We start from the raw sequence: 16,008 nt of genomic DNA, 5'->3' as shown, positions 1-16,008 counted from the left end.
ATACACGAAAACATACTTGGAGGCTCTAAATAAAAATCTGCAAAAGCAACAGAAACCTCCAAAGCAGACACCCAAGCAACCTCCACACCTCATCACAAACCATGAATCACATACTTCACATAATCAGTGTGCCAAGCAACCACAGCCCTTAAGGCAAAATAACATACCCAACACACTAGTAATAGATGACTCTATAGTCAGGCACACCGATGTCCCACTAACTAGGCTGGACAAGGAGAAGGTTACAGTTAGCTGCCTGTCAGGCGCCAGGATCCACCGCATAACACAAGCACTCAGGTCACTCCAGAACAAGTACAAATACAACTCTGTCATTGTCCATGTTGGTGTGAATGACCTGAGACTACCTCCCTGGACTACATAAAAAGAGACATGGAAGAGCTCTCTGATCATGTAGCCCAGGCCGGTATGACCCTGACCCTGAGTAGCATGCTGCCCTCACCAAGAATTATGCCACAGTATAAAGAAAAAATTATCAATTTCAACAATTGGCTAAGTTTCTGGTGTCATTCAAAGGAGATCCAGTATCTGTCTACCTGGAATAACATGCTCGATAAGCCACATTGCTTCACAAGAGATAGCTTGCACCTGTCACCCTTAGGCTTTTGAATACTGGCCAAGGCTTTTGCTGCCCCCATAGTACCTTTTTTAGCAAGATAGACCACCACCATTAATAGCACAAGTAAACAAAAACTGAGGCTAATGCTACTCAACGCCAGAAGTCAAAACCTCAAAATGCATGCACTCAAGGCACTCCTCAGTATGGAGAAAATCAATATCTGTGCAGTAACAGAAACCTGGTTTAAGGCTCCAGAGAGCAGCCCAGCACTACCAGGCTATAACTCATAGCATACTTTTTGGCCACAGAACCTGGACTGAAACACTAAAGGTGGGGGTGTATTCATATTCATCAAGGATACCCATACCTCCAGGTTAGTGGTACAGCACAATGCCTCAGAGATCATCCATGTGCAACTAACAATGGGCAAAACTGCATTTCAAATTGTAGCTTGCTACAGATCACCTACCATGACACAGGACCCCAATTCCACATTTCTGGAGACACTGGAAAATATGAAGGTCCTACCAAATGCCCTAATATTGGGTGATTTCAATTGCCCAAACATTAACTTGGAGAACTACTCAAGTGCTAACTCCCTTGCCCAATGCTTCCTATAATTTATAAACTCGAATGCCCTGGATCACCTGGTCAACACCCCCACCATAGGTGACAACATATTGGACCTGGTCATCACTAACATGGGCGACTAGTGTTCTACACTGGAGGTCAAACGCTCACTGGTTAGATCAGACCATGGACTAATCACTCTGGATATCCACATTCTGCCCCCACCCCCAATCAAGGAAGCCACCATGAAAAACTTTCCAAAGGCAAACTTCACGTTACTTAAGACCAAGGTGGAAAGGTTCCCAGCCCCCATGCTAAAGAACAACGCTGTCCAAGCCGCTGAATCCCTTACAAAGGCACTCCATGAGCACCTGCAAGAATGCATGGATCGTGCTATCCCAAGCAAAACCAAGACTTACTCCTCCAAGAAAAGGAAACCAGTCTGGTGGACCCCTGCCATAAACAAACTATACAATGGAAGGAGGAAACTAGTGCAGAAAAGAGTAAAATCCCAAGAAGGAAAGACATCCCTGATCAGTATCAGCAAGAAACTATGATCTCACATAAAATCATCCAAGGCGAGCTTCGAAAGAAAAATTGCCAAGGACTCCAAAGATAACCACAAAGCATTCTTTAGCTATGTCAAGAGCCTAAGTGGAAACTCTCAGATCTGCTTTGAGTTAGTGCAGAATGGCACAAAATACACCGAACCGACTGATATTGCCAACATTCTGGCAGCCAGGTTTAGTGCAAACATCACCCCTCTCACCCCCTAAAGGGCCCATAACCATACCAGATGAATGTAGTGTCCTGGCAATCACTGACACACAGGTTAAAAAAGGGCTATCCAAAGCCAAAAATACAGCTTCAATGGGACCAGATGGTGTCCCAGGCTGTGTTTTACACGAGCTCCAAAATGAACTAACCCCTCACCTAAACACACTGTTCAAACAGCCTCTCTACAGGCTATGTACCCATAGAGTGGCACACAGCAACAGTTATCCCGCTCCACAAAGGTGGAGCCAGCAATGGACCCCGGGAACTATCGCTTTATAAGCCTGACTAGCCTGGTCTGCAAGGCTATGGAGCGCATCATCATGAAATTTATTAACAGAGACAGTGGCAACCTTCAAACATTGGACCCTACCCAGTTTGGCTTTGTTAAGGGCAGATCATGCCTCCTAAACCTGGTGAACTTCTTTGAGACAGTTACCAAGGCTTTAGATGAGGGAAAGGAGGTCCACACAGCCTACCTAGACCTCACAAAGGCTTTCAACACCATTCCCAATTTTGGTATTATAGACAAGCTCACCAGCCTGAACATAAACCCCTATGTCATGAGATGGGTTGCCAATTGGCTCACAGATAGAACCCACACGGTGAGAGTTGCAGGCTCTAGGTCTGACTATAAACCAGTTACAAGTGGTGTCCACCAGGGCTCAGTCCTGGGACCTCTCCTGTTCGGTATATACTTCTCAGAGGTACAGGCAAGCACAGGAGGACTATGGCTGACCAAGTTCGCAGACGACTGCAAACTAGGGGCCATAACTGACTCTCCAGCTGATACAGACATCCTCCAGAAGGGTCTCACTGAGGTGGATATCTGGTGTCAAAATCATGGCCTCAAGCTAAATGTCAAAATGTGCATAGTCATCCCCTTTGGAAAAAAATCAAAGTACCAGTGAACTACCACATACATGGTAGTCCCCTAAATACAGAAAATGTAATAAGGGATCTGGGGACCCAAGTCGATAGTAATCTCTCTTTTGATAATCATTTTGCCAAGGTGGTTATAAAATCCTTCTATGTGGCCCATCTAATCACAAAAGGGTTTGCATCTAGAACAAAAGAGGTTATTGCACCCTTCTACTCATCACTCATCAGACCCATCATATAGTACAATGCCCCATTTGGGATGTACCTTACAAGATACCTGCAACAGCTGGAAAGACCACAGAAGTACCTCACCAAGAGGATTATTGGCCTCAAACATATGCCCTATACAGCCCGACTGAAGAAACTCCAGCTGTACTCGGTTGCATACCGCTTACTCAGAGGTGATCTCTGCCTGACATACAAGGCCATGTCCAACCCAGAATTGATGGACATGCTCCACCTAAAAAAAAAAAACAAATCCCCAAGAGCCACATGCTCTAGGGATCTAAACCTCACCACAACGATAAATAGGACGTGCTGGAGGGATAGATTTCTGTCCCAGAGACTCCCCATGCTTTGGAACAGGATTCCAATCTACATTAGTCAGAGCCCCTCACTAACACTCTTCAAGAAAAACCTTGACGAGTGGATGGGAAACAGAAAATTTACCCCGGGGATCACTGCAGTGGCTCTGCTGGACAGAGGCACAGGGAACTAATGGCTCTGCTGGACCAAGGCACAGGGAACTAATCTAAGGGGGCGGCGAAAGCCAACACATTCTGGCTAGGCTTATAGATGCCTTCGGGCATATAGCCTAGTACTTGCCTATGAACCTATTATCTTTGAATTCTGATCACAACTGCTAGAGTCATGGGATCCTACAGAACATCAGAAATTTACCAGTTTTAGGGCAAAATACTTGAATTGGAGAGAGACTAGGTGTGCAGGCAAAAATTGAATTCGTGGTCAGGCATTTGTCCTGCATTTGAAAAACAGTGATTTTACAGGGCCCCATATGAGCTACGATAGTGAGAAATCCAAATGTCCTTTGAATGGTTGTTTAGTCAAGCAGATGGGAATCTATTCCCTCAGGTAAAGTTATACAATGACAGCTGTATTGCTTTTGAAAATGAGATCCATAGATGGTATGCTAAAATATTGATCAAAAAATGAAAACAGTAATCTTACTGGAATTTATTAAGCCCCACTTTAGTTGCAGTGTGTTGCAGCACCTACCTGACTTCTTGGTTTTCTACCAAGTAGTGACCATATATTCGCAGATAGGGTAAGATTTTTGCTTTGCACAAAATATCACTTGCTAAGTATGGAAGTAACAAATTAGTTATCTCTAGATGGACAAAATTTAGAGTGGAGCTGGGAGGCATGATGAAGTATGCTTCTTTTTTAATTTAGGAAATTATGCAAGAGTGTTCTAGGTGTTTGGACTGGGAAATTATCTCCTTATTCCTATTATGTAACAAATTAGGTGATGAGAAATACAACCATCCATCAGTGATTTATCTGTTTAATAATGACAATAACAACATATTATATACATGTGCTGAGACGCTTTGTAGATAGGTAAGTTGTAGCCTACATAATAGAGTTTGGATACCCTACAACACAGCTGGAGTATGGGATGTTTTATATATGCATGTTTGGCAGTTTTTGTTTCTTTATTACACTAGAGATACTAATTTTTCATTTTAAGTTCAGACATGACATCCACATGAGATATATGCCTTAGAACATGTGAAATGTGTTTCTACTTAAGTCTAAACATTCCAAGTACTCATTTACTTCTGAGTAGGTTGATGACTGGTGATTTACCGACTAAACTTGACATGGGCATTATACACAGATAATAAAGCATCTAAATGTCTAAAACTAATAGTTAATTCTATAAAAGCTTATCTTTATCAAATGTTGTTATTCTTGTTGAATCATTCCTATGTTTTAATAAGAAAATCACTGAAGAGAAATACGGGCTATAGGATCCAAGATTTCAAATCTGGGAATGCTTAACAGAATACTTAAGCAGACATGGTCGGTCCTATACTTGGAATATGCAAGGCTAAGAATGTGCTGTCATAGTTTTCCAGACAATGCCACAGCCATAAGGACACACAAAGACAGAACCTTTCTTCTTATTGGCCAACTGCTTTTCTAGAATATATTTTACTTTACAATCTGCAATTTTAACTTAATACAGAGATGAAACAGAACTGCTGTCCTGAATAAACAAGATTATGTTGCCAGCAGCATTGGACAAGCAGGCAAATTTTTCATCAGAGCACTCAGCATAAAAAATTCCAGCAACATCATCAACTATTAACAAAATGTCTTCGACAGACATGTTCTTCCCTTAACAGTGGGACTGTTCAATGTGATGCAGTGTTACTTAGAAGAAGCTCAAACTCTATGGAAACTATCACAAGATTTTTAGAAACTGAACACTGGTATCTTCAACTTTCTTTCAAGAAATTAACATTTTTAATGCACAGAAGTAAATATGTATTGAAGAGCAGGTACTTACGTACAGCACATTTCATTAACTTGCTATTGGTTTCATCTGGGCAGGTTCATATTGATTCAAAATATATTTGCTTACATGTTATTATTATAGTTGCTACTAATAAAACAGTAGGACTATTATTCATGTATGAATCATTAAATAAGATATAAAACAACAAGTAAATTGTTTATTTAAAAATGCAGCTACCTAACATTTTGTTAATTTTTTAAATTTATTTTTATTTTACATTTGTTGACCGGGATAGTCCGTCTGGATATATGTCCATTTTTAGTGGAGGCATGGGGAGAAAAGCTCCAAAATAATAATACACATTGAACATTTAGTAAATGATAGTTTCAAGCAGATTACAATAATAAGCAATACCAGCATTTAACACATATAGTACTAACGTATTATAAAACACATTACAAAACATAACATTATTTTCAAAGTTATGTATACATAACATTACATTCAGGTTTAAGACACATTGAGCAGCAGTTATACAATTAACCCTTCCTGAAATGGTGTAGTAGAAAAAAGTTAGAAGTAGTTGAAGGTAAGGCACCTAAGTAATAGAGAGGTCACTAGTCGGGGTTAGTGCAAGGACATAACCAATGAGTTTTGAAGTATTTCTTGAGTTTGTTTTTGAATCGAGTTAGTGAGGGTTCTAGGGTCAAGTCAGCTGGGAGTCTGTTCCATGTTTTTCCAACAGAGTTGGCAAATAGAGAGTCCCCAGCTGAGTAGTTGGATTTATATGTTTGAACTAGGAGTCTAGTGGATGATCGCAGTGGCCGGGTGCTGGTGTAGGGGCTGATAATATTTTTTAGTGAAGGTGTATTTTCTGGTTGGTAAAGGACTTTATGTGCCACTATTAGCTGGTTGAGCTGCAGTAGGCTAGGCAGTTCAAGCCATCCTAGGCGATTTAGGTTGTGACAGTGGTGTGTCCGGTAGGCTGTGCCAGTAGCAAATCTGGCAATGTGGTTATAGCAGGATGATAGTTTATTAAGATCTGTTTTGTTTAAGTTGGCAAATAGAGGTGAGGCATAGAGAAGAGTTGATAGTAGATGGGAACAGACAATTGCAGTTCTAGCAAGTGGGGTAAGGAAAGGTTTGATTCTGTAAAGAGAGCTAAGTTATTTATTAACGGTTTTGATAGTTTGATTGATATGCACATCAAACTTCAGGTTGTTATCAGCGATGACAACCAGTAGTTTAGTTTGGGCTTCTGGGGAGATGATAGTGCCATTGTTAGTTAGCGGTTATGTTGAAGGATGGTAGGGGTGGTCTTGCGTGTGGGGGAGAAGAGGAGCAGCTTAGTTTTGTTGAAGTTTAGGATTAGATGTTGATTGGAAAGCCGTTTTTCCACAGTATTAAAGGTATTTTGGGTTAATGTGAATAAAGTAGCTGGTGAGGTGCCAGAACAAATCAAGGTGGAGTCATCCACATATTGAATGCAGGTAACATCTGGGATGACTGAATGAAGGTCATTGATAAAGATGGAGAAAAGAAGGGGTCCTAGTATCAAGCCCTGGGGGACTCCTAATGTGATGGCTAGGCGAGATGATAGCTTGTCCTGCCATTGGACTGCCTGTTGCCTGCCCTGCAGGTAGGATTGAAACCACTGGAGTGTGTGGTTGTTTAAGGAGAAAGCTTTCAAGGTATTTATAAGCATTTTGTGGTCAACCATGTCAAAAGTCTTGGATAGATCTAGAAAGAGTGCTGAGGATAGTTTGTTAGCATTGCGGTTGTGGTTAATGATGTTAGAGAAAGAGAGGAGTGCAGAAGTAGTACTGTGGTGTGACTTAAAGCCATGCTGAAAGTTGGACAATGGCTTGTTGTGTGTGAGGTAGTGCATAAGCTGTATGTGTACACACTTCTCCATAAGTTTAGCTAGAAGTGAAAGAATAGCTATGGGTCTAAAGTTTGACAGTTCTGTGGAATTGATTCCTTTATGGAGTGGTATGACATGGGAGATTTTTCATATAGTGGGTACAGTAGCTTCAGATATAACTCTGTTGATCAAGATTGAGATGGGGAATGCTATGGTGTCAGCAGCCTTTTGCAGATAGTCTCCTGGGAGAAGGTCGGCAGCCAGGGTGGTGGGTCTTAGTTTCTTAAGTTGAGTAGAAACAGGTTGGAAGGTAAAGTATGTTTGGGTACTGGGTGTGGCTGCATTAGAATTAGAGCCATTGGGAGAGAGTTGGCTGGCTAGAGGCTGGATAGTCTCTGTGAAGAAGCTGTTGATGTTATTAGCAATGTCTACTGGGGATTTTTGTTGGGAAGCTGAGGGGGGTGGAGTGGCGGTTTGGCCTGGGTGGAGTAGTTTGTTTATTCCTTACCAGAACGTTTGAGGTTTGTTTTGGTGTTTTTGCAGCAGGTGGTTGTAGTTGTTCTTTTTGTCTAAGGTTATGGATTTTTTTGGTGTCATTCCTTAGCTGTCTGAATCTTAGTTGATCAAGTGGGGCTTTTGTTTTTTGGTAGGTGGCCCATGCTTTGTTTCTGAGTGAAATTTTGATTTTGGTATCTTTAGAAAGCCATGCTGCAATATTAACTTTGGTTCTAATAGAGTGGCTGGGAGCATGGGAGTTAAGAATAGCAAGGAATTTGGTGTTAAAGTATGCTACTGCTTCATCTAGGGGGAGACTTTTTAGTACTGACCAGTTGCATGCCTTAAGTTAATTTTGAAACTTGGTGAGAATAAAATTCTTGTTGTTTCTTAATGTTCTATAGGTGGGTTGGTAGGAGCAGTCTACTTTGAGCTTGATTACATAGGTGAGACAGTGGTCACTTAGGTCATCAGGCAAAGTGCCTGATTTATAGGATTGAAGATGGACATTGACAAGTATCCAGTCTAGGATACTTTCCTTGTTACTGGGTTTTCCTGTCCTGGTGGGGGAGATTATGATTTGAGTAAATCCATAGAGGTATATGTGGGTTGTGGGGGTTTCACAAGAGCAAGTGTTCCAGTCAATGTTGAGATCCTCAATAACAATTGTTTCCTGGGGGTAGTTATTGGATAACCAATATAAGAATTCTTCTAAGGTTTCTGTGTTCCTCCCTGGGGGAATGTAGACACAGACAATGTTTACATTTTTGTTTTTATTAATTTGTAGTTTTGAGATAAGAATTTCAGCATTATTGAACTGGGATGGTTGTTGGATGTCTATGCTGACAGATAGGGTCGACTTGTAAAGTATGGCTACCCACCACTCTTTCTGGTGGTACAGTCTAGTCTAAACATATTTTACCCTGGTGGCAGAATCTCATGGTCCTTGGTGGCAGGCTTTAGCCACGTTTATGTTAGGCATAATATATTTGGGGAATGAACAGCTAAGAGGGCATGCAGGTGCTGAGTTTTGTTATTTATGCTCCTAATGTCTAGATGGCAGGCCAGCAGTGAGCTAGGAGGTCTATTTGTTGGAGCTATGTTGCTAGGGGATATAGTAGGGGGATTAGGGTCAACAGGTGGGGATGGACCAAGGTTTGGTTGGATGTCGCCATCCTTTGTGAGGTTGTAGTATATCCCAAGTATGAGTTTTAAGATTTTGAATAAAGTTTTGCAACAATATCAAGTTTTAGGACTAATGTAACTAGGTCTAGTAAGATAGTAGTATTTAGGGTTAAGGAGGTAAGCATGAGGGGAGTGAGTAAGGGTGCATTATTATCTGTTGTAGATGGGATGGATGTTTGGAATTTAGGGTAGTGGAAACCTGGGTGACCCTGGCATTCCTAGGTGGTTAGGAGATATGGGATGAGTAACAGGGGTTGAAGTAGAGTTAATAAGACTATTTTGGGTGATTGCATACCTACTGAATGAGGCTTGAAACTTAGCCAAAAGGAATAGTAGAGTTAGAGGACTGGTGGTATCAGGTTGAGGGTGGTGCCGTTGAGCAACAAGTTGTTACTGATTGGTTTAAAAAAGTGGGGTGTGGTCTCATACCAATAAACATAACAGCCCCAGGGGCAGGGTGGGGTGCAAAGTGAGCCTGAACGAAGTGAGGGCAAGCAGAGCAGGGATGAACCAATGCCTGTACTAAGCTGTAGCAGTTTAACCTGTTTGAGGAAACAGGGGGTGGGGGAAAAGAGAAGGCAGTAGTAGTGGTTAGAGGGATACCTTGATTGACTCAAGACACCACACCAGAGGTAAGTTTACCTGAGTGAAGCGAGAGCTAGTGGAGCAGGGATGAACGAGCCTGAGCGAAGCGAGGGCAAGAGGAGCAGGGATGGACCAATGCCTGTACTAAGCAGTAGCAGATTAACCTGTTTGAGGAAAGGGGGGGTGGGGGAAAAGAGAAGGCAGTAGGAGTGGTTAGAGGGATAACTTGATTGACTCAAGACACCACACCAGAGGTAAGTTTACCTGAGTGAAGCGAGAGCTAGTGGAGCAGGGATGAACGAGCCTGAGCGAAGCGAGGGCAAGAGGAGCAGGGATGGACCAATGCCTGTACTAAGCAGTAGCAGATTAACCTGTTTGAGGAAAGGGGGGGTGGGGGAAAAGAGAAGGCAGTAGGAGCTGTTAGAGGGATAACTTGATTGACTCAAGACACCACACCAGAGGTAAGTTTACCTGAGTGAAGCGAGGGCAAGTGGAGCAGGGATTAATGAGCCTGAGTGAAGTGAGGGCAAGAGGAGCAGGGATGAACCAATGCCTGTACTAAGCTGTAGCAGTTTAACCTGTCTGAGGAAACAGGGGGTGGGGGAAAAGAGAAGGCAGTAGGAGTGGTTAGAGGGATACGTTGATTGACTCAAGACACCACACTGGAGGTAAGTTTAATGTAAGGACCTAAAATCTGCACTCAGCACTTTAATTTTACTTATGTTTAGCAGGAAAGACAGACCAACAGTATACGATTTTGAGGATTTTTACAAGGGTTACTTGCTTAAATGTCAGACAAGTAAGTAAAGCTTTCAACAGGAATCTACCAATGGCACATGGCAATGAAAGTATGAGAAAACTAAGCTATTATGTTTTATATTTTATATAATGTTTCTTCATTATTTGACTTATATTAGAGTTTGTAAATATGGATGTTTATTATTTATTATTTTAGGGTTGGTGAGGCTTATCCTGTAGCTGTTGTACCTTCCCTACCTCTCTGTTCATTGTGCCTGCACAGCAATTTGCATGGGTTTCTTTTTGCGTGACCCCTCCACCCCCATCCCACCTGGGATTAGCTGCATAAAGCAATTTCTACCTTCTCCACTGAAGATGGCTATCTTAACTAAGTAAAACCTCTGGGAAGCAAGAACCTGATCCCCTCCAGCTTTTGTATTGTAATAGGTGAAATACAATTTAGTTTTTGTAAACTGTTGAGACTTAAAGGTGTATGCAGAACAACAGTGAAGGGATCCAGCCAATTGCCACTAGATTGGGCTATAATACCATGAATCAGCCTTACACTCACACAGTGTTCCAGTCCCAATCATTTACTTTTTAATTTGGTAAAGTTTTGCTTCTACTTTCATTATAGTTTCTATACTAATCACAACTCTCTCCATAACTGCCAAACAACCCTGTTTGTGTGCTTGCAGTGATAATTATTTAAAGTATTCCACAGCTACTCAGATCAGTCTTTGTTAGATAGCGGTATTTTTAAGTTTATTCCTCACCTTAAACTGATAGTTTTTCAGCCCTTCTCCCTGTGGGGGAGGGATCCATAAGTTCCTGGTTAATCCTGTCCTGGCTGCTCTCTACTCCATTCTCCCTACCTGCTACTCCCACCCCCATCCCCTTCTCCCTGTGGGGGAGGGATCCATAAGTTCCTGGTTAATCCTGTTCTGGCTGCTCTCTACTCCATTCTCCCTACCTGCTACTCCCACCCCCTGATTATCTTCATTAGTCAGCCCCCTCCTGGGTGCCATCTTTAATCCAGCTCTCTACTACCTAACTCACATTCATTTCATCCTGTAGCTGCTGTACCTTCCCTACCCCTCTGTTCGTTGTGCCGGCACAGCAAGTAAGTTGAGCAGCATCACATGTAAACTACAGCTAATTTGCATTACTGTCCTCTTATTCCTGTTAGCTGCTGATTTATTTGGTTATTCCTGTTAACTACTGAGTTATTTGGTTATTACTGTTAACTACTGAGGTATTTGGTTATTACTGTTAACTACTGAGGTATTTGGTTATTACTGTTAACTACTGAGGTATTTGGTTATTACTGTTAACTACTGAGTTATTTGGTTATTACTGTTAACTACTGAGGTATTTGGTTATTACTGTTAACTACTGAGTTATTTGGTTATTACTGTACTGTTAACTACTGAGTTATTTGGTTATTACTGTTAACTACTGAGGTATTTGGTTATTACTGTTAACTACTGAGGTATTTGGTTATTACTGTTAACTACTGAGGTATTTGGTTATTACTGTTAACTACTGAGGTATTTGGTTATTACTGTTAACTACTGAGGTATTTGATGGTGCTAAGCTGTAACTGCCATTCAGAACTCCTATATGTGTTGAGAGCTAGCTAATGTTCTAACTTACAAGCTGCTTTTTGTCTAAGGTTACTATTCTCTACTTTTATCAACAACCTTCACACTGCTATGCCTAAAGCTACCTGCATTCAATATGCAGATGATTCCACTCAGATCTGTTCAGCCATCTCCCCACCCGAACTGCAAACCTTAACCCAAAATACATTCAACACTATTGAGAACTGGCTCACCAACCAACGCCTACTACTGAACCCCAATAAAACTAAACTCCTTCTCTTCTCCCCCACTAGTAGATCTACCACACTTTCATTCTCTGTCACATCTAATAATGGTACCACTATTTCTCCAGATCATCACACCAAACTGCTAGGGGTTATCATAGACAATAATCTCAAATTTGACCTACAAGTCAACAAAACCATACAGACCATCAATAAGAAGCTTGGATCACTGTATAGGAACAAGACATTTTTAACCCCACTGGCTCGGACTGCAATCGCCCAATCACACCTAGTCTCTACTCTTTTATATGCCTCGCCTGAACTCTCAAACCTCAACAAATCTGAACTAGGTAAGCTGTCCCATAGCTACAATCATATTGCCAGATTCGCCACTGGCTTCACCTATAGAACCGACCACTGCCAGAACCTTAAACAACTAGAGTGGTTATAACTGCCCAGCTTAATTCAATTCAATCAACTCTTAATAGTGCACAAAATTTTGTACCACCCTGAGGATACCCCCACATTAAAAATATTATTAAGCCATATAGCAACCTGAGATCCCTATGGTCAACTGATAAACTACTGGTCCAAACCCAAAAAGCTAATAACTCTGCTGGTGAATCCCTGTTTGCCAACTTCATTGGCAAAACCTGGAATTTATTGCCAAACTATATAACCCTACAATCCTCCAAAAGTCTCTTCAAAACAAACCTCAAACAGTATCTCAAAGTGAATTGGCTATGCCCATGTACCAACCCCGATTAAGTTATAATCTGAAAGCATATTCTGTAATTATCATAACTTGTAACTACGTCACCAAGCTCTGCTTCCAATCTTTTTTTTTTTATAACTTTATTTTTATTTTTATAATAAAACCATGCATACTGTGATGGTACAAGCAATGAGAGTTACAGCAATACAACACACATAATGGTTTACAGCAATATTAGTACATGAAAGGGACAAAAAGGCATGTTTATAATGATCTTAAAAGGAGTACAATCTCTTGCAGTATACATGGTACACAAACTAACAACTTAACCCAAACTGAACACTATTTACAAAGCTATCAGTACTGAACAGGGAAGGAAGCAGCAGTGTCACTATTTATACTGAGTTAGTAATAGCAGCCCTACTTATGGCTTGTAGTAGGAGAGATAGACCCCTCAGAACAAGGGATATGGTATGTAGGGAGAGTAGGAAAGGTAAGAAAAAGGAAAAAAAAAGAGAAAGGGCAAGAGTGAAGTTTGTAGGTTAACCATAGCTTAGTCACATAAGATTACTTCGAACAGGCTTTTCCAAAGTTTACTGAAGTAGGCTCTTTTCTTGGGTCCGTTTATGATGAACTTCTGTGCTGAGATATATTTGGTGGCCATAGTCTTAAATCCCTAACATAAATTTGGTGCGGTCCAGCCAATTATAGGTAATATAGAGTTTTATAAGGAAACACAGCGTTATTAGGATATGGAGATGAAACTTAGGCAGACCATGGGGAGGAATATTTAGAATAGCCGTTTCCCATGAGAGAGTGGAGCTATAGTAGCCCATTTTTTTGAGACGCACTTTGAGAGAACACCAAAGTTTGTAGGGTTATTGCAGTGCCACATAATGTGTAGAAGATCAGCTTTCACCTGAACAGCATGTACATAACGGAGAGCTATTAGAGTTGAATTTGTGGATTCTTGTAGGGGTAAGGTATGCATTGTTGTTCAACATCAGTTGAGTGTAGAGAAATTTCTTGAAGGGGGATAGTTCAATGCTAGTTTTTATGGCTAGTATTTTTTGGTCCTCTGTAATCTGGTGGTTTTGATTGTCCCAATATTTGGAGAATAAGCAGTTTCCTTTGTAGAGTAGAGGGTGTAATAGTTTGTGGGACTAAGAAATAATCCTGTCCTGGCTGCTCTCTACTCCATTCTCCCTACCTGCTACTCCCACCCCCATCCCCTTCTCCCTGTGGGGGAGGGATCTATAAGTTCCTGGTTAATCCTGTCCTGGCTGCTCTCTACTCCATTCTCCCTACCTGCTACTCCCACCCCACCCCCTGATTATCTTCATTAGTCAGCCCCCTCCTAGGGTGCCATCTTTAATCCAACTCTCTACTACCCAACTCACATTCATTTCATCCTGTAGCTGCTGTACCTTCCCTACCCCTCTGTCCGTTGTGCCGGCACAGCAAGTAAGTTGAGCAGCATCACATGTAAACTACAGCTAATTTGCATTACTGTCCTCTTATTCCTGTTAGCTGCTGATTTATTTGGTTATTACTGTTAACTACTGAGTTATTTGGTTATTACTGTTAACTACTGAGGTATTTGGTTATTACTGTTAACTACTGAGGTATTTGGTTATTACTGTTAACTACTGAGGTATTTGGTTATTACTGTTAACTACTGAGTTATTTGGTTATTACTGTTAACTACTGAGGTATTTGGTTATTACTGTTAACTACTGAGTTATTTGGTTATTACTGTACTGTTAACTACTGAGTTATTTGGTTATTACTGTTAACTACTGAGGTATTTGGTTATTACTGTTAACTACTGATTTATTTGGTTATTACTGTTCACTACTGAGTTATTTGGTTATTACTGTTAACTACTGAGGTATTTGGTTATTACTGTTAACTACTGAGGTATTTGGTTATTACTGTTAACTACTGAGTTATTTGGTTATTACTGTTAACTACTGAGGTATTTGGTTATTACTGTTAACTACTGAGTTATTTGGTTATTACTGTTAACTACTGAGGTATTTGGTTATTACTGTTAACTACTGAGGTATTTGGTTATTACTGTTAACTACTGAGTTATTTGGTTATTACTGTTAACTACTGAGGTATTTGGTTATTACTGTTAACTACTGAGGTATTTGGTTATTACTGTTAAGTACTGAGGTATTTGGTTATTACTGTTAACTACTGAGTTATTTGGTTATTACTGTTAACTACTGAGGTATTTGGTTATTACTGTTAACTACTGAGGTATTTGATGGTGCTAAGCTGTAACTGCCATTCAGAACTCCTATATGTGTTGAGAGCTAGCTAATGTTCTAACTTACAAGCTGCTTGTTTTTTTTTATCTTGTTTTATGAAGGTAGAGCTTTAATTGTTGAATATCTGCCAGGCATCCTGCTAACTGTTTTGCAGAGGTTATTCATGTTCTGATTACATTTGTAAGCATTCCTATGGCATGTTACTGTACTTAGAAGACTTACAGTTTGAACTTTACAATTGCTTTTATAGAAGGCTAAGTGAACACAATTCATGTTACTGTTAGTTCATGCTGAATAGCGTAACTCTATAATTATTCTCCTAAAACAGCCATACTTTGCTTTGTGCATTATATCCTGTGTGTATTCACTGCTGAATTATACAGCTGTTATCACTGGACTTAGAGGCAGTATGTTATTGCTGTTAGTCTGTGGGTTTGCAGAGCTGATACTGTATGCAATATAATCAATTTTAATTATAATGTATGTAATATAATTAATTTTAATTATAATGTATGCAATATAATTAATTTTACTCTCCATCTCTACTTCTTGCATGCTCTCCACTTCACATTCTTGTAACCTTTGCACTAATTCTGCCTTATTTACCTTTATTTTTCAGTTTGCACAGGTTTCTTTCCTGCATGACCCCCCCCACCCCCACCTGGGATTAACTGCATAAAGCAATCTCTACCTTCTCCACTGAAGCTGGCTATCTTAAATAAGTAAAACCTCTGGGAAGCAAGAACCTGACTTCCTCCAGCTTTTCTATTGTAGTAGGTGAATTACAATTTAGTTTTCGTAAACTGTTGAGGCTTAAAGGTGTATGCACAACAACAGTGAAGGGATCCAGCCAATTGTCACTAGATTGGGCTATAATCCCTTGAATCAGCCTTACACTCACATGGTATTCCAGTCCCAAGCATTTACTTTTTAATTTGGTAAAGTTTTGCTTGTAGGCTGTCCCCACAGTAATTTGGCTCCCTCCATATTGACTAAATTTGCTAGTTTACCCCTAGGAACCTATTAAAATT

This window comes from Protopterus annectens, chromosome 2.part1 (assembly GCF_019279795.1).
Source record: "Protopterus annectens isolate FY-2018-M chromosome 2.part1, PAN1.0, whole genome shotgun sequence".
In the NCBI taxonomy this organism is placed as follows: Eukaryota; Metazoa; Chordata; order Ceratodontiformes; family Protopteridae; genus Protopterus; species Protopterus annectens.
Note: the sequence above shows the minus strand (reverse complement) of the source record.